This window comes from Onychostoma macrolepis, chromosome 19 (assembly GCF_012432095.1).
Source record: "Onychostoma macrolepis isolate SWU-2019 chromosome 19, ASM1243209v1, whole genome shotgun sequence".
Classification (NCBI taxonomy): Eukaryota; Metazoa; Chordata; class Actinopteri; order Cypriniformes; family Cyprinidae; genus Onychostoma; species Onychostoma macrolepis.
This window is the reverse complement of record NC_081173.1, coordinates 27,154,060-27,178,246: the sequence shown is the minus strand read 5'-3', so window position 1 is coordinate 27,178,246 and position 24,187 is coordinate 27,154,060. Positions and strand designations below refer to the sequence as shown.

At 36.1% G+C, this 24,187-nt stretch overlaps 1 protein-coding gene across 3 annotated transcripts in view; it reads left to right on the top strand.

The window, feature by feature from the left end:
- LOC131526440 (glutamate receptor ionotropic, kainate 5) overlaps positions 1 to 24,187 on the top strand; it is a 146,702-nt gene that overhangs the window by 820 nt on the left and 121,695 nt on the right. Inside the window, exons 2-5 of one of the 3 annotated variants that reach the window (XM_058754757.1) lie at positions 12,434 to 12,521; positions 14,111 to 14,476; positions 15,933 to 15,994; positions 21,133 to 21,367. The gene's annotated coding sequence lies outside the window, so the exon portion shown is untranslated. Of the gene's footprint in view, positions 1 to 12,433; positions 12,522 to 14,110; positions 14,477 to 15,932; positions 15,995 to 21,132; positions 21,368 to 24,187 lie in introns of those variants that run through there. The other 2 variants (XM_058754759.1, XM_058754761.1) reach the window with 2 other exon arrangements.

The window sequence follows — 24,187 nt, the reverse complement described above, 5'->3', positions numbered from 1 at the left end:
ATCATATGGCTTCAGAAGAATTGATATGTAGTGTAAGTCAATGGTCTCTATTATTGTGTTTTTCCGTCTTAATTCTTGTAGCTTGAAAGTCATACAGGTTTGAATCAGAGTAAATATGTTGACAGTATTTTTTGTTGAATCATTAAGGATGCCACCAACAGCAATATTGTTTAGTCATTCAGGAAAGTACAATATTGACAAAACAAGGCCATCTGCTGTTTCTAATACAAAGATTTTAAAAATAGCTGTTTGGATGTTGTTTCACCTTCAAGCCTAAAACATTTTCATGTAAATGAGCAATAAAAACAAGCGTGCACCAGAGGGCATCATTGCACAAAAATATGCAATAGCTGGCAATAAACATGCTTCCATTTGATTCTGTTTATGGAAATGGTTTTTGAGGAACTTGACGAGCCCATCAAATCTTGGCCTCACGGCATGCATTAGCATGCGACGCTGATTGTGTTAATAATTTCAGCCACCTCTGGCCTTTCCAGATTATCGCTGTCTGATGTGCACGAGCCTTAAGAGATGGTTGCCAGGAAACAACCTGCACATTAATTGCCAACATTTCCGATAATTCAGTGTAATCTGTTCAGAAAGATCGACTCGTCAGTTTAAATGAATGGTAAGCCAGGAAAAGTTTCACCTTCCTGGGGAAAACGACCCATTTTCACATTTGTATGGGTGTTTCTGTCCGTGTCCATGGGTCAGCGCTCGGCTGACAGGTCATTACTGGCAGTCCTGATGCACTGAGACGACCCATCAAGCATCTGACGCTCTCTTCCACTGTTTAATGCTGTGTATTGTGAGTAAACATGTTGACATCCAGGGAACTGTTTTATGCATTTAGTGTTTTGCTGTTTTTAAAAAAAAAAAACCTGGTGTGATATGCATCAATGCTGTTTTTTTTTTTTTTATTCTTTTAAGTGCTGAGTTTGGTGGTACGTCCATATCTTAATTACGGTGGGGCTAAAATCCTCCCGCTGGGGTAAATATCCTCCAGCCAGTAGGGTAAGATGGGGCAAGATAACCCTCCTGCCACAATTTTTTCTCTTGACCATAGATGGCACAATCTCAACACTTGATGAATGGCTATGGTCTGATATTTTTAATTTTGTTATTTCATCAACATATATAAGATTTAGCCAATCAAAACTGTTGTGAGGTTAATTGATCTGATTTTGTGTTTCTGGGAAATAATCTGACTTTTGTGTCTATTTGTTAATGTTTTTAGATGTGTGAAAATTATAGTTATATAGTTTTTTTATTTTCATTTTTTAAATTAACAATAATAATTATGTATTTATTTAAATTGGAAGGATAAAATTAGACTAAGATGGGCATCCCAGAATTGGCACAGAAGGTCCCAATTGACATGATGTAAATTTAATACCTATCATAATTGAGTGTTATTTTTCAGTATTTCCATGAATTAGGTGTACATTATCATTGCTTTATATTAAAACCTATAGGCTAATTGAGTGAAAATTCAGTTTGCATTCATTTAAATGAAAATGAAATGAAAACTGGCAAATATGCATATGTCATTATTCAGTTATTCTATCATTTGAAAAAAAAAAGAATGGTTAATTTAGTGTACTATACGTGTTGGTTTGACACTATATACATTATTTTCACTTCACTTTATGAATGTCACCAATGGGAGTTCATGAAATAAGTGCGCATATTTTGAGACAAAAGACTTTAGATTTTTATGCGTTTGCTTTTATTCAGAGGAATTTAATCATTTTTAGTAACTGTCAAATAAATTGTATGGTAATATTTGCATACCTGTAGTGCAAACAATTGGATTAAATTTATTATATAGGATTTGAAAAGTGGGCTAACAATGACTGTTTCAACCCAAGACCTTGCTTGCTTTCTACAACAACATGATTTGATTAAACTAAAACCACTTCTTCTTATATAAACAATGTTCTTTGTGTTTGTGGCAAAAAAAAAAAAAAAGTATTAACTAACATGAACAAACGAAGAACAATGCATTTCTTACACTATTTATTGATCTTTGTTAATGTTAGTTAATGAAAATACAGTTGTTCATTGTTTATTCATGTTAGTTCACAGTGCATTAACTAATGTTAACAAACACAACTCGCGATTTTAAATGCTGAAATTAACATTAACTAAGATTAATAAATGCTGTAAGTATTTTTCATTCTTGGTTCATGTTAACTAAGGAACCTTATTGTAAAGTGTTACCAAAATGTTGTACTCTGAGATCATAATATCATATTTTGCTTTAAGGGGAGCCTTTAGCCGTGGTGCATCTTACATACAGTGTATTTAAATTAGACCATTTATAAAGCTTAGAAACGTGTTTCCTTTCGACACTGAATCTCAGTTCAAGGCTAATGCATGACATTTCCTCCCACTTAAAATATACTGAGCTGTGTGAAAGAAAAATAGTCAGGTGTCTAGTAAAAAAAATAGCTTTGATGGAATTAAACGTTTGCAAAAAGGTTTTGAATACCTCGTCCTTTGTTGGGCATGAATGAAGAAATTCTAAAGAAAGTCTGAATTTGCGCCATGGCAGTTTAACAGTAAATTCAGATATGGTTAAACCTGCTCAAGGTGCACGAGGAGTCATTTGGTGAAAGTGGAGGTGGAAAGTGTTTTGCGAGAGCATTCGTTCACAATGAAGTGGACCCTTTGTATTTGTTATTCCGAGAAGTAAGAAAATGCCTTTTGCGAGCCGTGTGGGAGTGAGTCATTAATTAACTTTCAGCAGCCTAATGAAAGAGCTCGAAGGAAAGAAACACACTAATGAGATTAACAACGGTGTAAATAAATTAACTTCAGTTCAGGCCTATCAGGCACCAGTGCTGCTGACACCAATTGCTGTTGTTTAGCAAAATCACTTCATGTCAGTCCGGCCTGTTATCATTGGCTGTTTCTGTATTGTAAAATATGAGTGTAAACACTCGATTGTGAGGATTATGAATGCACAGCTCTGTTGATTGAATGAATAGATGTTAAAATGTTGCTTTTGTCATAACACTATGGCTCTTTTAAAAATCATTTTACGATTATAAAGCTATCAATTAATAGACAAAAGGAAAAGTGGGACTTAATTTAAGTAACACAAACGCAGAAGGTTTGAGTGGATTGTTGAAATGGAAAGGCTATAAAGCAGAGTAATGGACTGAAATGACATCTTTAAATTGTTTCTCGTCAGCAGCAACAGTGATTTCAGCTTTATTCCCACACTTTTCGTTCTTTAAATTATGGGTCCCACTTTATATTAGGTGGCCTTAACTATGTACTTACATTTAAATGAATCATTTGGTACAATGCACTTATTGTGTACATACATGTTTTTACATTGTACTTATATTTTTTAAAAATACCTATATGTAGTTTCATCTGTAATTAATTTCTGTAATTACATTAATATTTACACTGTTGACCCATCCCTTACACCTTAACCCACCCTTACACCTACCCAGACCACCAAACCTGTGCCTAACCTTACCTGTATCCCACCTCAATAGCAGCAGAAGTGTTTTCCAATACAATATGAACACATTAAGTACATTGTACTTATTTTTTGATGTAACTACATAGTAGTTAAGGTCACCTAATATAAAGTGCGACCAATTATATTATGGAAATGACAGGACAGAAAAAGTCCTGTGGGGGTGGGGGGAAATCAGCTGGAAAAAAAGATCTAATGTTACCTAATTTGATGATAAATATATTATATTAATAAATAAAAATATTAATCAAAAACATTCATGTAGGCCTACAGTTTTTTTGTTACATTACATTTAACTACATTAACATGAACTAGCAATGAAAAATACTTCTGAAGCATTTATTCATCTTAGTTAATGTAAATTTCAACATTTACTAATGCATTCTTAAAATCAAAAGTTGTCTATTAATAGTATTTAATAGACTTAAATAGCTAACACAAATAATTTTATTAAGTAAAATTACCAAAGATTAAATACTGTAACAAACATATTGCTCATTTTTAATGTTAGTTAATGCATTAACTAACGTTAACTAATGAGACCTTATTGTAAAGTTTTCCCAAATTATGTATATGTATCATAGTTAATCATAGTTACACTTATCAGAATAACAAACGGTCAAATGTCAAATGTTTTGGTTTAAATGACAAAAATATACTAAAGACAACATAATGCATCAATTCCAGCTTGCAAAAATTCTGTTGCTGTTTGTATGTGAAGTTAAACACTCACAGGAAACATCTGGGTCATGTTTGCTTTTTCTTCACATCTGTTACTGTCAAAACAATGATGTGTTCAGAATCCTTCATACAGTGCATGTGAAAATTGATTGAGAATTGAATTAAATAGAAACATGTCTTTTGTGGCAGTTTGTCTGCTGATTAATGGAAAATACAAGACTTCTTTACCTTACAAATTTGATAAAATGCACATATTTTGTGAGAATTGTGACATGTTTGAACAAAACAGGCACTACTTTTGGAATCAGCACCGACTTCATTGAGCAAATATGTTGCATGGTGGTGTGATGTACAGGAGTATAAGTAGTCTCTCCCAAATTGTAGTTCAAAAAAAAAAAAAAAAAGTTAAAGGTGCTTGCATAGCATGCCATTTTCAAATGATTCTGTACATACTTTTTAGGCTAACTGGCTTGAATTGTCCAACGTACAAAAGCGGCATGCTTTTCCCACTTTGTTAGAAGTATGTGAATTGCTCTTAATCTAACATTAGCACTCCTTTGTGTTTGAGAAGGCTGCTGTTTAAACCACAATACTAGTCGTTGATTCATTAAAATTCATTTTAGTTTTTGAATGTGTTAACCATCATCACCTCGGCCTTATTAGTGCAGATAGTGTGGACTCTTGGCTCTTCCTAATAAAAATGCCATGTATGTATTGTATTGTATTGTATTGTATTTTATTTTATTTTTTTTAAAGCCTGCACATTTTCATTCAGAGTGCGGTTCTGATCGTGACCCCAGACTGCACCTCCACAATCTGTTCTTGATGAATTTTTTTATTGTTGCTGATGTGGGACTCGCCCGTCAGTATTTCATTCTCAAACCACTGAACTCCAGACAGAGAACTGGAAATGCATTTGTCATTATAGTACGCATCAGAGAATATCTTTCAAACATTTATTTGAAAAATAATAACATGAATATATCTTGATGATAACGTTGTTGTTTATAACAGTACATTTAAATTTGAAAGTAAACAAAGCAAATCATAAGATATACAAGACATTGCAGAGGATATATATATGTATGTATGTATATGTGTTGTAAATATGATCAAAGGCGGCTGTGAAAATAAATCTCTATCATTAATCCTTTTGATCTTTTATTTAAAAAATGTACAAAAATCTAACCTTTCATTGGGGATTTGGCCACAACTAATCATACCCTTTTATTCAATACTTTTTGCAACCTCCTTTTGCCAAGATAACCGCTCTGAATTTTCTCCTATAATGCCTGATAAGTTTGGAGAACATCTGACAAGAGATCAGAGACCATTCCTTCATCCAGAATCACTCCAGACCTATCAGGATATAATAGAATATCAGTCTGAAATTAGGAACTTTGTGCAGTGGTGTAATGTAAATCATCTTATTGTCAATGTTGGAAAAACTAAGGAAATGATAGTGGACCCAAAAAGTTTGGGTGATTACAGTCCAGTAATTATTCAAGGTAACACTATTGAACAAGTGGATACATTCAAGTATCTTGGGGTGGTCATTGACCGTTCATTGACTTGGAAAGCCCACATTGATTATCTCTGCTCAAGATTCCAGCAAAGACTATATTTTTAAGAAGACTTAGGTTGGTCGGAGTAAGTAAAGAAATCATGTTGTTGTTTTATCAAGCAGTTTTGGGAAGTTTATTAAACTATGGAATGCCGGCTTGGTACGGCATTCAAAATCGCTGCTTGTACGTCTTGTTAAAGTTGCCATGAAAGTCATAGGTGTAAGAGAGTATACATCACTTCAGTCCATATATGAGTCGTTGGTTTTTAAGAACGTGCAAGCAATAGTAAGTGATTCAAGCCATGTTTTATTTTCAACATATCAATTACTGCCATCAGGGAGGCATTATAGAGTTCCATTATGTAGAAGTAATCGCTATAAGAATTCTTTTATACCGGTATCCATTAGGATTTTAAATGGTAAATTGTAGTCACTGTGTTAATTAACAAGTGTTGTTGTTGTTTTTGTGTGGTTGTTGTGTATATTGCTGCAGCTTTGAGTCCAAGACAAATTTCCTGTAAAGGACAATAAAGTCTAACTCTAACTCTAACTCTAACTCTCTTCCAGGCAGATTTGTAATATCTTTAGTCGATTGGAACCTCTTAATTATTGCCCTGATGGTGGAAATGGGGATTTTTAATGCTTTAGCTCTTTTCTTACAGCCACTTTCTAAATTTTTGAAGTTGCACATCAGAAATACAGGTGCATCTCAATAAATTAGAATGTCGTGGAAAAGCTAATTTATTTCAGTAATTCAACTCAAATTGTGAAACTCGTGTATTAAATAAATTCAATGCACACAGACTGAAGTAGTTTAAGTCTTTGGTTCTTTTAATTGTGATGATTTTGGCTCTAGAAAAGTAACAAGTCAGGCAAATTAGAATACTTCATAAGACCAATAAAAAACATTTTAATGAATTGTTGGCCTTCTGGAAAGTATGTTAATTTACTGTATATATGTACTCAATACTTGGTAGGGGCTCCTTTTGCTTTAATTACTGCCTCAATTCGGCGTGGCATGGAGGTGATCAGTTTGTGGCACTGCTGAGGTGGTATGGAAGCCCAGGTTTCTTTGACAGTGATCTTCAGCTCATCTGCATTTTTGGGTCTCTTGTTTCTCATTTTCCTCTTGACAATACCCCATAGATTCTCTATGGGGTTCAGGTCTGGTGAGTTTGCTGGCCAGTCAAGCACACCAACACCATGCTCATTTAACCAACTTTTGGTGCTTTTGGCAGTGTGGGCAGGTGCCAAATCCTGCTGGAAAATGAAATCAGCATCTTTAAAAAGCTGGTCAGCAGAAGGAAGCATGAAGTGCTCCAAAATTTCTTGCTAAACGGGAGCAGTGACTTTGGTTTACAAAAAACACAATGGACCAACACCAGCAGATGACATTACACCCCAAATCATCACAGACTGTGGAAACTTAACACTGAACTTCAAGCAACTTGGGCTATGAGCTTCTCCACCCTTCCTCCAGACTCCAGGACCTTGGTTTCCAAATGAAATACAAAACTTGCTCTCATCTGAAAAGAGGACTTTGGACCACTGGGCAACAGACCAGTTCTTATTCTCTTTAGCCCAGGTAAGACGCCTCTGATGTTGTCTGTGGTTCAGGAGTGTGGTGTGTGGTGGCTCTTGATGCCTTGACCCCAGCCTCAGTCCATTCCTTGTGAAGTTCACCCAAATTCTTGAATCGATTTTACTTGACAAAGGCTGTGGTTCTCTCGGTTGGTTGTGCATCTTTTTCTTCCACACTTTTTCCTTCCACTCAACTTTCTGTTAGCATGCTTGGATACAGCACTCTGTGTGAACAGCCAGCTTCTTTGGCAATGAATGTTTGTGGCTTACCCTCCTTGTGAAGGGTGGCAATGATTGTCTTCTGGACAACTGTCAGATCAGCAGTCTTCCCCATGATTGTGTAGCCTAGTGAACCAAACTGAGAGACCATTTTGAAGGCTCATGAAACCTTTGCAGGTGTTTTGAGTTGATTAGCTGATTGGCATGTCACCATATTCATAATTTGTTGAGATAGTGAATTGGTGGGTTTTTGTTAAATGTGAGCCAAAATCATCACAATTGAAGGAACCAAAGACTTAAACTACTTCAGTCTGTGTGCATTGAATTTATTTAATACGAGTTTCACAATTTGAGTTGAATTACTGAAATAAATGAACTTTTCCACGACATTCTAATTTATTGAGATGCACCTGTATATTCTTTGGTTTTACTCCTTGTGATCAATGGTTAAGGGAATTTGGCCTTTGCGTTCCTCATATTTATGATCCTGTGAAACAGGAAGCCAAGGCTGGTTGATTTCACATTCCTAGTCACCCTGGTGTGATAACAAATACAAATATTAATGGGAATATACTTCATGTTAGATATTTTAAAAATAAGAATTTCTAGAGGTACCAATAATTCTGGCCATTGTGTACTAGAGAAAAATATTTATTTCCTAATGTGATTTCCCCCCCCCCCCCACTTTCACTTAAAAAAATAAGATAATAAAATTAAAAATTATTTTTTTTACTTCAATTTAAAGGTTAGACTTAAAAAAAAAAAATTAAATGAAAGATCAAATGGATAAACAATGCAGACTTATTTTCACAGCCTTCTTTGATCATATTTATGATCAAATAATTATTTGATCAAATAATTTTGAGCACAACTGAATATACACACACACTTATGTATAAATTATTTAAAAAGGAGATTTTATTAATCTACTTGACTTTCCCAGGTCCAGAAATGACACCTTTAAAATTTTTGAGGGGCTGAATTAACATTAGATCTTGATTTTATAGTTGTTATAGCTTATTTTAATGCTTGTTTTGCTTTAATGCTTGTTTATTTTGAATTAATTTGAGAACCACTCTTCTAATATACACTGAGCTTCAAATATTAGATGTAGCTGGATTGCAAGCTTTTGAAAGGCTTTATTGATAATGAGTGTAAATGGTTGTTTTGTGTGGTATCTGAGGATTTTGTTTACCAAGCAGCAGCAACAAACCTTTGGGGTTTATCAAGCATTACGACTCACAAAAATGTACCATGGTAACCAAATTTTTTGCCACAATACCTTAGTAACTGTATTTATTTTTAGTACGAAAACACCATAGCTAAATTTTTACATTTAGTTTAATAAGGTGTTGTGAATGCTATTGACGAGGTTAGCAATGAGATGTTCTGGTTGTTTACTGGCCAAAAGTCAGAAGATCCCTCCATACAGTCTCTGTTATACATGGCTTGGTTCCCTCCTTCAGTATAAATATAAGGCCAGAAACTTGCTCTTATATTACTCTAGTAAGTTGCTTAAACATTACTGTAAGATAGTGACACTGAGAATGCATCATGCACTTGCATTATGTAATAAAATGCATTTGGACACATTTTGCCTGCAAACATTAAGTGTGCTTGAGTTTCATTTGGACTAAAGGGTGTTTTATTGTCACTACACTCTTAAAAGAAAGATTCTTTATTGGCGTCTCTGGCCCTGTTTATATTAAGATGCATTTTTGTCAATGCAGTCAAAAGTGGACACTGTTAAATACAGGTGGTTTAAGCTTGTCCAGAGGTAGTTGACAAATGCTTTCAAAAGACGCGCCAACCTGAAGTTGCACCAAAAAAAATCCATTCCAACTTAACTATATTGTGCCGAAAAACAAATTATGATTAAAATTGATGTTACCATTCCATCCTTTCCTTTCGTTCCTTCCTTTCCTGCTTGCTTGTAAGCATTGTAATGGCAAATGGCATTCGTCCATTCGTATTGGTGCGCTTTGTGCTCAATAGTATTTGACTCTCTCATGAAAGTGATGTAGAGTGTGACGAAATGCTAGGGAAGGGTCTAGACGAAGTGGTCACACAAGACTCATTATAACACATGAAAGACCTCGCCTGACACTGAAAACTCATCTTAATTCCAAGTGTAAACAGGGCCTAATGTTACATGAAGAATCTGTTCTTTGGGGAACCCAAAATGGTTCTTCTATGGCATCACTGACCTTTCTCATAGCAATAATACAGTATGCCAATAAATCACACAATAATACAGGATCTCTGCTTTCTTGAGAATCTTTATTGTAATTTATTTTTAAATGGCAGCGGTGTCTATCACAAGTTATCACTATTTTACTGGAGTAATAATAACAGCTAGTCAATATGGTGTTTAGGTGGATGCTATGGTTACAAAGCTAATTTTTACAAAGCAACCTGAGAAAGGTTGGAAAAAATGTGTGAGAAAGCCAGATGAAATGTGCTTTCTTGTTTCTCATTCTCTAGTTACGACAGAGGCTGATGGGGTGGTTTATCGCAGGTTATCAGTCGATGTGTACGAACATGCTCCGGTAGTTAAAAATCCATTGTTGTTTAAATCAACAAAGCAGCGCCTCAGATATATTTTGCTGATATGGGATTTGAGTGCGGAGGTGCGGATTACAGTGAGAAAACGTCAACAAAAGCACCCGTATCTAAGATCTCTCGCATACCCTTCAGGATGTTTGTCTTTTGTACGTCGTTCATTAAATTCATTCACATTGACTGCGGAAATTACACCTGTATCGGCAACCGTGAGGCCTTTCATTTTAAGCTGGTGTTTGTGTGCGACGGTCGATCGTACGGCAGGATAGGATCGACCTAACCTGATCTGTTCATTCAAGACTGACAGAAGAACACGCATATTTCTTTGTTTTTATTTTCATTTTGCGTGTCATTGTCTTCACTGTACATATGCTAGCGGGGGTGGTTAACGGCGTCCGTCGCCAGAGCGTTGCAAAACGGCCATCTGTCTGCAATGTCTGTCAATACACACAATCCAATAAGACAGGCAATGTAATTCACAGGAGGCCTTTCACACTTCTAGAGTCCAAAGGGAGCGCCGACACGCCGCAGGTTTGGATATAGTGTCACTAAGCCGCCGTTCATCCTCGCTGAACGTGTGCACGGCATGATAGTGGGTATTTAGCACTCGTAAAACCAATCCTATTATGTGGATGTGTGTGTTGTTCGGATTCGTTCTCATTATCGCTGTCTCTCTCACGCATTACTTTCATGTTCACTGTTACTTGGGTAATTGTTTGTGAGTGTGTGTTGTTTCTAGGTCCGCTGGGATGGACAGTAATTCCTCCCCGTTCGTGTTCCTCAACCTTTCGGCAGCTGTTTGGATCCCTGGAGGAAGTTCACCTGTAACTCCTTTTATACAGCATCAAATGGAGCTCTGTAACATCTGCTCAGCCACTGAAACATCTCTGAGAATAATGAATTTAAACAGGGTTTCTGTGGGTCTTAAACATCTTTGACAAATCAAGGCCTTAAAAGTCTAAAAATCATAGTCATGGCATTAAATGTTGAATGCACTGCAAAAGTATTTTTGTATTCTTGTTTTCCAGTTCAAATATCTAGACATCCTTAAATCAAGGTTTACATTTCATTAAGATGCAATATGAAGATGTGAAGACTTATTTTCTGAGAATTTGGACAAAGAATAAATATCTGTCAATGGGCAAAGAATACTCAGCCTGTGTTCACTTTGAATCAAGTTCTTCCGAGCCCACTGGCGTATCTTTGTTCTGGTTCTCTTCATTGCGTATGCCATTTTTATACTACGTGTATGTGTTTATGTACATTTTTAACTGGACAAAAACACTGAGGAGGGACAGCTCATTTTGCAGGGTGATCAGATGTTATTTACAAAAACAACAACATCTGTTGGAAGTTGTATTTTTAACCTGTTATTAATAAAGTGTTAAGATAACTAATACTATACAATAATTATAATCACAATAATATTTACTATAAATTGATTGTTAGCTTTATGCAATGTTTGTGAATTTGTAACTTTTTATGTTACAATTTGCACGTTGCCTAAAATTCATTTTCATTGAAAAAAAAATGTCATTTTAGTTCAAATAAAAAATGTGATATGATAAATTATTAACTACATTTAAAGGACATACATTATTCCTAAAACCTTAAAAATGAACAGTGGCTGTGGGCTGTTTAAAAATTGGCATATTAATGTTAAATGAAACATTCATGCAACTGTTTAGGCTGGTGCACACCGTTACTAATGATAACATTTAACAAACTTTGCTATTTCAGGTGCTTTAACTGAATATGAAGCTTGTTTACCAGTAAGTCTAGTGAATTATGCTTAATGTACAGTTATATTAAAATAACTAGATGTCAGGCATCATATAGCAGACTTCCTGTATTTTAATTGCTAAGTGGTTTACTTCTGTTCTGTGACACTGAGGTTTGTTTTTTTCTAATGCCATGATCTGGGAAAGAAGGGCATTTTTGCTCACTTAAAGCACAACACGTCTCTTTACCCGCCGTGGGAGCATCTGGCCGTCACGATGTCCTGTCACAATTACCTTCTGAATTTTCCTCTAATTAAGGGCTAGCCTGCATAAAGTGCAATTTCCAGTGTTTATTAGCATTTGTTTATTTATTTTAGATTGCTCCATGAATGATGTGACGTGAACGCAACACACATTTCCCCATTTTTGAATGGAATTGAATTAAGTTGATTAATGACAATTAAAGCTGCTTTTACCAGCTGTTTAATTGAGACAACGTCAGGCTACTGTACAGATGTTGTGTTGTAATAAAATGTGATGCTTTTGACCTATGAGCGTTAATTGAAATGAGATTCTTGTCTAAATCTTTTCATTTGTTTATTGCAGATATAGTCCTGATTCACCTCAAGCTGACTGTCTCTGACACTGGTATGAGCAGTTGATCCAATCAGAAATGGCACAGCACTACATGCAGGTATGAACCGTGTCCAAAACAATTATTGAAACCGCATTTGGAGGTAGTTAATAATGCATATGAAATCTGTACACAAGCAGCCACGGGAGATGTGTGCTGCTATCAGGTGTAAACAGAAATCTGTCTCGCCTGACCACTTGTGATCGGATCACCCGAGACGGATTTTAATCCCAGGTGTAAACGGGGCGCGCGGCTTATCTTCAGCACATCCTCTCATCCGTTACCGGTGTCAGGAGTGCAGGACTTTTCTTTTCTTTTTTTTTTTGTTTGTTTGTTTCTGTCCAAGCCTGTCAGAGCAAGAACGCTGCAGTTCTCCACCGCTGCTTCATCTGTGCCTGTGATTGTGAACAAACTCGCTACACTTTCAGAAAAAATGGTACAAAAGCTGTCACCGGCGTGGTAGCCTTTCAGAAGGTACCAATATGCACCCTTTAGGTACTACTTATGTACATTTGAGGTAGTAATATGCACCCTTTAAATAAGGTACAATGGTGTACTTGAAAGTGTTCCACTCCAGTGACAGCTTTTGTACCTTTTTTTTCCCGAAAGTATACCACCAGTTCCAAACTGCTTCCGCACAATCACAGCCAGTCACAATATAATTAATATTTAAGCTGCTTACACGTCATGTCAGAATAACAGCAGTTAGTTCCTGCTGCTAGATGCCGTAATTGTGCCGTTGTGCAGGAAAAAGGCACTTTTCTTTGTGTATTTTGTCAATACACACCTGCTTTTGAATAGTCTGAATTCTATTTAAATTCAGGTGTGTATTGACAAAATACATAGTTTGCAAGGAATATACACACCACTGTTGAAAAGTTTAGATTGCTAAGATTTTTCTTCAGTGAAGTCACCGAGGCTGCATTTATTTGTTCACAAATACAGTAAAAACAGTAATATTCTGAATTACAATTTGAATATATATTGATATGTGATGCAAAACTGAATTTTCAGCATCATTACTTCAGTGTGTCACATGATCCTTCAGAAATCATTGTAATATCTTGATATAATGCTCAATAATTATTATTAATAATAACAAATAAAAAAATATTATATTATAAATAATATATATTATAATCATCAAAATATTTAATAAATATTTAATTTTTGCATTTGATCAGATTATACAAAACTTTGCTGCTTAATATTTTTGTGGAAACTTTTGTTTCAGTGAACAGCATTTATTTGAATAGAACCTTTTGAAACATTATAAATGTCTTTGTTGTCACTTTTGATCAACCTAATGGATCCTTGCTGAATAAAAGCATCCATTTCATTTTTAAAAATTCACATTACTGACCTGAAACTTTTTAATGGTAGTGTAAATCGGGAACAAAGTTATAATAGACGATATTTCATCAGCGCTGTATTTCTTTGGAGGGATTTTAATAGTGTGAAGCAGACTTGTATTTTTCACTGTTTGTGGCAAGGAGCCACATACAGAGTGATCAGTCACATGGCATTTATGGCTTTGCAAAAAAGGCCAAAAAAATTATTTCTGGAACTGGCATCCAGGCTGTGCATTTCAGGGCCAACCAAGCAATTGCTATTGTGATGGATGGGAATGTTTAATGGATATTTTCCAGGTATATTAGAGCTCTGTGGAAGAGAAGCTACCTGTCAGAAGACCAAACAGAAGCCACGTTTGAGGATCCCACCATAACACCACAGAAAATGTCAAGACCTCCATCACAGTGTTGCTGCAAGCCTCCTTACAGTATCTGTTCCCGCCTCCAGCCATCTCTTCATCTCATCATGTTTCATGGCCAACATGCAAGCAAGGTTTTTATGCAGCGCCGATGGAAACCTCACTGCTACGAGGTGCGCCATAGGTCATTTCCTATCATTTGAGATCTGGACCACCACTGACATACTCAACAGACAGACTTCACCCAACTGCAGCGTGCAGGACTGTGAAAGAAAGACAGGAGTGGACAGACACTGGCTCAGAAGTAAGTGTTTGCTCAACATTTAGTTTCCATGGCAACAGTAATTAAACTAATGAATAGGATTGAAGTAAGAGGTTATGATTATGATTAAGGTCACTTCAAACAATATGACAACAGTTTTATTCACAGGCCACAGTGATTTCATTGTTGGCAGAATGGCTTACAGAGAGTGATAGCACCGAGTGTCATTACCCATGTTTGGGGTCAGTCAGTAATGTCAATTATAGTCTCGTATCAGTCACGTTATAAATTATACTAATGATAATACCGTTCCTAATGATTTCAGTTGCTGTGATACAAGCAGTATGTGTCACGGGTTGTAGGAGTCAGGGAAGCGAGGAGACGAGGAATACTTTAAACAACACAGACTTTACTGAAACACAAACATAGGGAGCACAGGAACACAGGATTGACGAATAACAGCTGACACGGAGACAGGGAAACACAGGGCTTATAAACAGGTGGGGAACAATCAAACATGGCTGGGGACTAATCAACTAATAATCACAGGAACAGGAACAAACCAAATATGGGCACGAGAGGAGGGGAAACGCAAGACAGGACTGACAGTATGCAGTAGTCATTTGAGGTGCTGGTGGAAAATGAACACAAATCCTGTACTTGATTTCAAGTAAAAAGATCCTGATGGCAAAGTGTGACAGTACTTCAAATTACTTACAGTATTTGAATTATTTTAAGTGTACACTATATTTCAAAAGTTGGGGTTTTTGAAAAGTCTCCTATGCTCACCAAGGCTGTATTTATTTGATAAAAAAGTAAAATATTATTTATTCTAAAATAACCATTTTCTATTTGAATATATTGTAAAATGTAATTTATTTCTGTGATCAAAGCTGAATTTTCAGCATCATTACTCCTGTCGTCGGTGTCATGATCCTCCAGAAATCATTCTAATATGCTGATTTATTGCTCAAGAAACTATTATTATTATCATTAAACATGTTAAAAACAGTATGAGTAAACCATATATTTTTTTTTTTTGCAGTCGAAACTGTGACAAATTATTATCAGGATTCTTTGATGAATTGAAAGTTCAAAAGATCAGCGTTTTTTTTTTTTGTTTTTTTTGTAATAGAAAACTTTTGTAACATTATAATGTCGTTTTACATTATACTGTCACTTTTGATTAGTTGAATGTGTCATTTGCTAAATAACATTATTTTCTTTTAAATAAAATCTTATTGACCTTAAACTTTTGAACAGTGGTGAACTTATCAAAAGTAGTACTCATCTATAAGCACATTGCTCATTTATTTTGTCACTGTAAAGCCTCACATTCTTTTAAAAACGGGCATGTCAATTATGTTAATGTAATTAAAATTAAATTATTATGCTTTGAAATGTAGTGAAGTAACAGTTTTCCGAAATAAAACTAATAGTGCAAAAGTTCTGTGGACTGCTTTTAATGATGCTTTTTATCCCTTTTGTTGTTTTACAGTCCCTGCACATTCTTCTAAACATCTCCATGTACAAAAGAAACTCTTTCAGAACAACTCGAGGGTGAGTAAACTCTTCATTTTTCTTCATCCCTTTAAGAGTTTTGCTCAAGACCACAATCTTAATACCTCATAGCTTGCAGGGTTTGCAACCTTTCGTTTACCAACACAGTACACGAATGTGGTTTATCACTCGACCAGCATGACTCAAACCTCCTTTGGCTTAGTTACACGGCACCAATAACCTGCGACAGATTTGAGGTCTAATCGAGTTTTAGCTCGCTCCACAATGCATCTCCTTCAACCACCCACACAAACTTCCGCTCATACACACTCAGTTGGCCGCTGCAGATAAACATTGGCAGGGCTGGCCGAACCAGGCTGGCCATGTAGACAGGACTGCAACAGGCCAGGCAAGCACCCATAAATTAGGGTGTGCAAGCGGAAGTAATAGCGCAAGCAAAACGACTCATTAACTTTGATAGCAGGGGTTCTGTTTGCACCAGTGCAGTACCGTGGCCCGCCACTGGGTGTGTGTGTGTGTGTGTGTGTGTGTGTGTGTGTGTGTGTGTGTCACTGAGGCCGTGTCCTCTGGCGGATGTGTTTTGAAGGGCAATAAGAGACGAAAAAAGACGAGTGGTGTAACAGCGCCTGTGTCTATGAAATAATGGCAAGCCGGAGGATTGGTTGGGCTGCTCGATGAGAAATAATCCTAACTGGTTTATAGTCAATTTCTTAATTGAGGGAGCCGTAATGAACTTGTGATTAGCCATTAAACGAGTCCAGTGCATTATCTTCCGAGCCAAAGCCACTGAATTAGAGTGAAAATATCCTTCCTAAGATGGCTTCCCCAGAATAATTGGTATGGTACAAACCACATCTTTGTTGTGCTGATGCAAGAGTTTGCAAAAAGATTTGTTTAATTATTTACTTTAGCTTCAAGCATTACATATAGCGCTCTGAAAATGACTACTGACACACTGGTGCACGGTGCAAATTTAAGCAATGTCCTCTCTGTTGGTATGTTTCTGTGCTCGTTCGGTCGGCCTTAAGGGATTTAAAGACTTTCTAATGCAATTTTAACATATCTGCTAAAGATGCATTGGTTTGGTGAGTTACACACCATTGTTCATTCCAGTGCGGTCTGTGATAAATCCTTCCTTCGCTACGAGCATCTACTGCTGCACTCGCTCTTACATCAAGGTCAGAAGGAACATGTTAGTCTGAGGGTGAGATTGAAAGAGGGAGAATTAAAAAATAGTTTGGCCTGATGTCTTGGTAATGAGTCATATACCTTAAAGGCATAGTTCAGCCACAAATGAAAATGGCGTATGGTGTTATTTCTTCAGTGGGGAGACAAAAGGAGACATTTTTGCTTGTTTTTATGCTACTACAGTGAAGAGGAATGGAATTTTATTAGAGAATAATGACTTAAATGTAAAGCTAGCATATCAAGATCATTTTAGATAAAGTGCCTTTGTGTTTTGAAAGCATGCATGCTAATTCATTGTAGATTATTGGACAAGAAAATGCTATTTCAGTCTTTCTACTTCGGAATTTAACGTTTGTTTAATGGTTAAACGATTAATCATTTAACGATTAATAAGTTTGTTGAAAAATATAATCACGATTGCCATTTGAAATTTTTGTTTTTTTTATGGACATTTCATCAGAATTATTGCACTTTCGCATAAGCACAAACCAAGAGAATGTCAACACGCATGGTTTGCTCGTAGACTTAGTCGTAGCAAACTGCGTGAAAGAAAACGACTGGCCGTATTACACTTTTATTTGAGTAGAATATCTCAATCTAGATCGCTAAACTTTTTCTGTAACGTAGAGATAGCGCATGCTCATGGTTGCCAGATTGGAGGGATTAAGCAAACCATTGGGCAGAAAATGTATCGATTTATAAAAAAGGGGGGATTTAAACCCTTGAAATCTGGCAACTGCAACCATAAAAGCTTTGGAGGCTTGATACCAATAAAAAATAATGCAAATGAAATGTTTTGAGGATAAAGAACCAGTGGGAAAATGGTTATGCTTAATAAATCGAGAGAAGCTGAAATTATGCTGACCATCATGCTGACCATTTCTTTGTAATTATTTGTAAGATTGACTGACTGAAAATGGTTTCAAAGTAAAGTGTAAATACATGCAAAATAGAATAAAGACAGAGATATGGTGAATAAATGACACAATTTTCATTTGTGTGAAATATTCTTTTAACTGTGGACTTAAAAAAGCTTCACCTGGAGGCTGAGGAGATGATTCACGTCCTGTGAATGTATTTTGGTTTGTTTGTATTTATTCATGTGGGATACGGCACACGGTAGAAGTATCTATCTGATTTTCTAGTGCATGTGCTGCTAAGCCAAACTGAATTAATTTTATCGCTGCTGTTGCATCACGTGTGTTTTATTCTGAGTTCCTTCTTTCCACCTCCATGCACATGTTTGTAAAGTTTCTCTCTGTCTTCCTCTACCTGTCTCTGTGCATTCGTCACATCGACTTTACATTCTCACTGAGCTGCTTTTGTCCACATTTCCACCTTGGCTGCTTTTGGCAGAATTGTGTTAATAAACTGCGATCTTCTCCTCCTGCTCATCCAAAAAACGATGAACACACAGCAGCAGTGGCAGAGGGAGAGATGAAGAAGAGATGTAGCGGAGCGTAACACATCGAGTCGTCCTGTGGCCCGCAGCAACACTCGTCACACTACCCACTGCCAAAGCTCATGATGGCTCTGGAAAACAGCTCCACTGCCTCTCCGGCTCGTCCTGTTAGCTGCTGCTGTACATCATCCCTGTCCTGCTTTGTTATTGTTATTAAGAAAGTTTGTGCAGGGTGCAGTGCTCTTGGGTGTCAGGAAAGTTTCGGAGTATTGTGAGAAATTACTCTGAAAGTTAGTCTGGGGTAGTTATCTCAGCTGGCACGTAATTTGGAGGAAACGTTGGCATATTAATAATAATAAAAATACTGATGATAATACATTTTATTCAAAGAGTGCTTTACTAAACCATTTTTATCAACATCTCGTCCTGAAGCATTTGTGCTACGAATATGAATGATGGATTAAATTATTAGACGTAAGGCTTCTTTACAGCAATAATGATAACAATAACTATATTAGCATCCACCCCAATGGACAATAAGTTTCTGTTTATTATAAGCATGCAGTGCAGTTTTACTGTCTGCTGCTTTAAATGCTCAAGGTCTTTAAAGGGTTACTCCACCCCAAAATGAAAATTTTGTCATTAATCACTTACCCGCATGTCGTTCCAAACCCATAAAAGCTTTGTTCGTCTTCGGAACACAATCTAAGATATTTTGGATGAAAACCGGGAGGCTGTCCCATTGTGACTGTCCCATTGACTGCCAATTAATTAACACTGTTAAGGCCCAGAAAAGTATGAAAAGCATCGTCAAAGCGGTCCATCTGTCATCAGTGGTTCAATCTGAATTTAATGAAGCAACAAGAATACTTTTTCTGTGCAAAGAAAACAAAAATAACGACTTTATTCAACAATTCATCTCCTCCGCGACTCCGTAGCACCATTTTGGAGAGTATCCACTGAAAGCAAACTGTGTACACTGTTCTGTGTCAGCTGCGCCACACGGATACGCTGTTTTTGTTCAAATCAAAGTGCAAATAAATGTAGAAAACGTATCTGTGTGGTGCGGCTGACACAGAACAGCGTATCATAATATCACTTTTAATTTTTGTGATTCCAACAATATCATTCCTCTTTGTCATTATCATAATATATATATATATATATATATATATATATATATATATATTAATAGAATTCTATTTTCATAGAATCAGAATGATTATTATTAAAAATTATAGTTAAAATTAGTTATTGGTCTTGTTTTGGACAGCCATTTACAATTATTAAATTATTCTATAATTAAAATGAAGTTCTTTTGCTTTTTAATGGTTATTTTAGTCTTGGTTCTCTGCTTGTATCTGGTGATGCATTCAATTGGTTTTCAATAGCCTTTATAGCTGTTATTTGAATCAGAATCTTTATTTCATTTCTGTTTCACGAGCATTCAGTGAAGGTCAGTCAGAAATGGCAGGGCCAGGATAAAACCTCAACCAACTTGGCAAGGGGATGAAGAGGGCTGGTGGTGCTCGGTGAATAGTAAGGTCGCATTGTGACCTATGTGGTCATTGCAGTGTGACTCAAAAAGGAGCTTGACCTTCATTGGCTCTCTCACTCCAGGCTGAAACCTCTGTTCTGTGTGTTGCGTATGCTATGCACACAACGCTTTTCTTCCAAATCTGCCCTTCAGCAGCACCTACTCACCACGACCCATCATCCTCCACAACCACTGGCATGAACAAATGTGCAACGCCACATACAATACCTCTGCCAATACCGTAAAATACTTCCTCGCTTAATAATTACCTATCTTAATATTTTTTTGGAGTATGACAATAGAGAAAAAATGGATAGTTTCCACCAAAATCTGAAGCAGCACAACAGTTTTTAACATTTGATAATAATAAGAAATGTTTCTTGAGCAGCAAATCAGCATATCAGAATGATTTCTGAAGGATCACGTGACACTGAAGACTGGAGTAATGATGCTGAAAATTCAGCTTTGCAACACAGGAATAAATTACATTTGAAAATATATTCAGTTAGAAAACAGTTGTTTAAAATTGTAATAATATTTCTCAATATTACTGTTTTTTTCTGTATTTGTGGTCAAATAAATGCAGCCTTGGTGAACAGAAGAGACTTCTTCTTTAAAAAAAAAAACTAAAAAAAACTTTTGAACGGTACTGTAGCATTTTTTGTTATATAATTTGCAAAATACTAAGTTAAATAGTACTGTTCAATAATATATGTTGTTAATATATATTTATATAATAGGGTGTATTATCTTCATTTATTTTACCTGCATATCAATTTATCTGTTCAGGTTTAATGTTGTCACTCTAACTGTTAACTGTGTCCCATGCTTCAACATATGTAGCCAGCTGTGAGTATCTTGTGGCTTTGTAAACTCTAAGGGGAGAAGGGGAATCTGTCAAGTTGGAGGTTGAAGCACACGTGACTATAAATCTGCATAACTAAAGTTGGCTAAACATAAGTTTTATAAATTTGCAGGTCACCCTTGCGCATTTAGAAACCTGTAATTTGACAGTGTTGCTTTTGCTGTCACCTTCTGCGTCTGCTTCAGTGGTTAGTGTGGGAAGCGTTTCCAGCAGAACATTCACCTGCGGAAGTGCAGGCCTGCTGCTGAACTGGCTGGCAGAACATCCATGCCCACACAATGGAAAGAAACCCCTCCAATGGCACCTGTGCTACCTGGCCTTCCAGTCGATGTCAAACCTGGACAAACACAGCTGCTGCTTGTGCTGTGTACTGTCCACAATGCTGGCAAAAGAAGGTCTAGGGCAGCCGTTCTAAAATCGGTGAGTACTACTCAATCACCTGGTTACATAATATGATCATTAAATTCAAACAAATTATGAGTTTTAAACTAATACTAGAAATGTGCATTTTATTTCTACTTTTATGGTGCCGTAATGAATCAAAAAATATTACTGACCCTAAAATGAGACATAAAATAAAATGGCGTTTCTAGTATGCAATTAAAAGCACTCTGGGTTCACTTTACTTGCATATTTGTGTGACAATTAAAAATGAAAGACTGAGGGTTTAAAAAGGATTTTTCACTGAAATGTAAAGTTTGGGGTCGGTAAGATTATTAAAATATTTTTGAATGGTCTCTTATGCATTTATTTGATTAAAAAATGCAGTAATATAGTGAAATATATATATATTTTTTTAATTAAATTAACTGTTTAAAATATAATTTATTGTTGTGATCAAAGCTGAATTTTCAGCATCATTACTCCAGTCTTCAGTGTCACATGATCCTTCAGAAATCATTCTAATATGCTGATTTGCTGCTCAACAAAAAATTCTGATTATTATCAATGTTAAAAACAGTTAACACTTAATATTTTTGTGGAAACCCATGATCCTTTTTTTTAGGATTTATTAAGAAAAACAAAAGTTCAAATGAACAACGTTTATTTAAAATAGAAATCTTTTTTTAAATAATATGTTTCTAATTAAATATTTAATTGAATGAATGCATCATTACTGAATAAATAAAGTATAGTTTCAGAGTAAAATCCCAAAAACCAAATTACATTTGCTTTCATCTTGCCATCAACACCTACTTAAAGTTCATCTTTAATAACATTGCTATTTTAATTACACAGTTAAATAAAATCTTCAGCAAATCTTGGCCAAGTAAGTATTAGCCAGAATTTGCACCTTCCTATTTTGTAATCGTATTGGTCAGGCAGTTCTCTGATATTTATCAGTTTTTCTGAACCAGGGCATTTACGGACAACATAGCAACTGGATGGAGCAGCACCCTGCTCACCTGCCGTTTAGCATATCAGCAGGGCTATTGGCTGAACGTTACATCATATAATTAATATTCATGAGCCAGCCAGATAAGTTGTATAATGTGTCCCTCCCACTTTTCAAATTGCTTACATGCCTCCTTCTCTGAACCCTCTCTGCTTTGTGGAACCACTATAGAGACTGATTTGTGTGGTGGGATTAGTATTATGGGATGGCCGAGACAATGGATGTGGACAGTTGGCAGCTGCCTGGGAACGCCGGCCAAACTCTAATGGTGTCAGTCTTCCAGCATTGTCCTCTTCCTAATGCCCAGCACACTGACCTCACAGTGTCGTGATACTGGCTCCGGCCTGCCTCCACCACTTAGGCCTGGGTCTGCAATGCAGGGGAAGAAAAGGTGGGAGGGCAGAAGGGGTAGAAAAAAGAAGCACGCGAGTTTCCTTGCACGCAATGACACTATCGTGATGCCCACAGGGTCCTATGACATTTATTGCTGCCTCCACTTTGCAGGCAAATAGCATTATCTTAACATTATGGACAACCAGCCAAATTACACTTGCAAAATGACGCTCTTGAAACTGATCTGAGATCTGTCCTCAGGGGAGTGAGGTAGGCAGTCACCCTTTGCTACTATCAGCATTTATCAAGAGCAACATTACATTAGGTGCTAACTCCTCAGCCGCACACGTTCTCACGGAAAGCTGATTCTAGCAAATCTCCGACTCAATGTGAGAGTGCGTTTTAATGCCCATTTTCCAATAATTCATCATTCCTTGAGCCTCGTGTCTGTTTGCAGATGTCCGAGGTGCCTGGGGCGTTGTGAGAGTATTTCTGATCATATCTTGTGTGTGATTTAAAGCCACTTTTTTTCATTTAATTTTATAGATCAAGCCAATAATTGGGTATTGTAATGTATTTCAATTATTCAATTCAATTGAGTCATTTCACCAAAAAAAAAAAGAAAAAAAGTTTAATATATTTTGAAAAAAAGTCATCATGAAGCTACAAATTACCCCTGAAAATCAATTTAAATGGTAATTCAGTCATCTTTTACTCACCCTCATGTCATTTCACACCCATATGACCTTTTTTCTTTTGTGAAAGGCTAAAAGGAATTTTTTTTAAGAATATCTTGGCTGCTCTTTTCAGTATAATGAAACTTAATGAGGATTGTGAACGTGCCAGAGTTATCGTATGGCTTCAGAAGACTTAGAATATAGCATATGGAAGGCTTTTATATGCTCTTATTGTGTGTGTTTTTTATTTTATTTGTTATTTTGGAGCTTAAAGTTGGCATAAAATGAAAAGTCTATTTTCTAAATGCAAGTTATAGAGCTTATTGTGATTTAATTCATCCATGCACACACACACACACACACACACACACACACACACACCAAAAGTCTGGAATCTCCTTGCCATGATCGTGAGATATTCATTAAAAAATCATTCTTTTGAGTCATATCGTTACAATAATTACATTTTTTTTTTTTTTTTTTTAATATAGTTCACAAGACTAGTCTAAACGATTTGTTCATGATTTGAATCTGGAGTGACTGGTATGTTATTCTCAAGCAAAAATATACATTTCAGTTAGTTTCCCACAAACAGCTATCAGTTACTTTCAGAGTACTTGGAATATAGTGCGATTATTTATACTCGTGCGATTATTTATATGACACTTTAATCATGCTTTTGTGTCCCTTTATTTCTAGTGAATTGTAATTGGAAACACATTATACAAAAAAAAATCTCACAGGTTTGGAACAACATGCTTTTTACCTTTTAATTCCTTAAATAAAAAAGGATTAATTTCTGACAGTGGTGTGAAGAAGTTGAAGGTGAGCAGG